Genomic DNA, 960 nt, shown 5'->3' with positions numbered 1-960 from the left:
CATCCCAAAACCCCCCTGGGCTGTGCACCACTTTATTTTTAAACCTCTTTATTTTTAGTTGTTCTGTATGACTTGATGTCGGCGACGATTAGAGGGATGTAACTCCCACTCACGGGGAAATTCAGCTCTCCCTGGTGGTTTTACTGCTGTTGAGGGAGACAGAACATCTCCCAAGGAGCTCCTAGGTCACTGTGGCCCCAATGCAGCCGTGGTGGCATGATGTGGAGGGCAGGGGCTGGCACACAGTGAAGTTACCTCCAGGCTCTGCTGAGCTTTGAGACCTCTAGTATTTGTTAGTCACCAGCAGTAACCAACAAACCTGCTGGTGCTGGGCTGCCTGGCCACGGGGAGGGTTGCACCCACCTTAAGGGGTTTGACTCTGCTCCAAACAATCTCTCTTGCTGCTGTGGACCCAGGATTGGGCCTCTCCTCTCTCACAGAGCTGCCTCCTGGGCTTGCAGATGAGTATCTGGATTCCTAGAGAGCAAGAGGGCTGGGGCCAGCTGCGCTTAGGACATGGGAAAAAATGAAGGCGAGATTAAGAAAGGGCTCTGTGCCGTGTCAGGCTCTCTCTGCATCTGGCAGGGCTGGTGATGGAGGGCCCCAGGAGACAGCCCGTCATCTTCCTCCCGCCTCTGGCTTTCCTTGACATGCAGCATCGCGTCCCGGGCAAGAGGGTCTGCCCTGCCCCGGGCGGGAGGGCAACGGGGCAGCTGAGCTGGGAAGGGCACACGGCAGCAGATGGGCAAACAGAAGCAGCCTGTGCCCTGCGGGGGCTCTTGGTCCTTCTTTTTGGGGATCATGGGTATGTGGGTGGCAAGAGATGCCCGGCAGCTCCGAGCCCAGGCACAGAAGGACTCTGTGGTGCTGGTTACTGCTCTGGTGCTGGCAGATCCCCGGTGGCAGCGAGCCAAGGTGTGACTGAGCAGCAGGGATGGGAGCAACGGCGTGTTGGTGCCC

Source organism: Apaloderma vittatum, unplaced genomic scaffold (assembly GCF_000703405.1).
Source record: "Apaloderma vittatum isolate BGI_N311 unplaced genomic scaffold, ASM70340v1 scaffold29122, whole genome shotgun sequence".
Lineage (NCBI taxonomy): Eukaryota > Metazoa > Chordata > Aves > Trogoniformes > Trogonidae > Apaloderma > Apaloderma vittatum.
Note: the sequence above shows the minus strand (reverse complement) of the source record.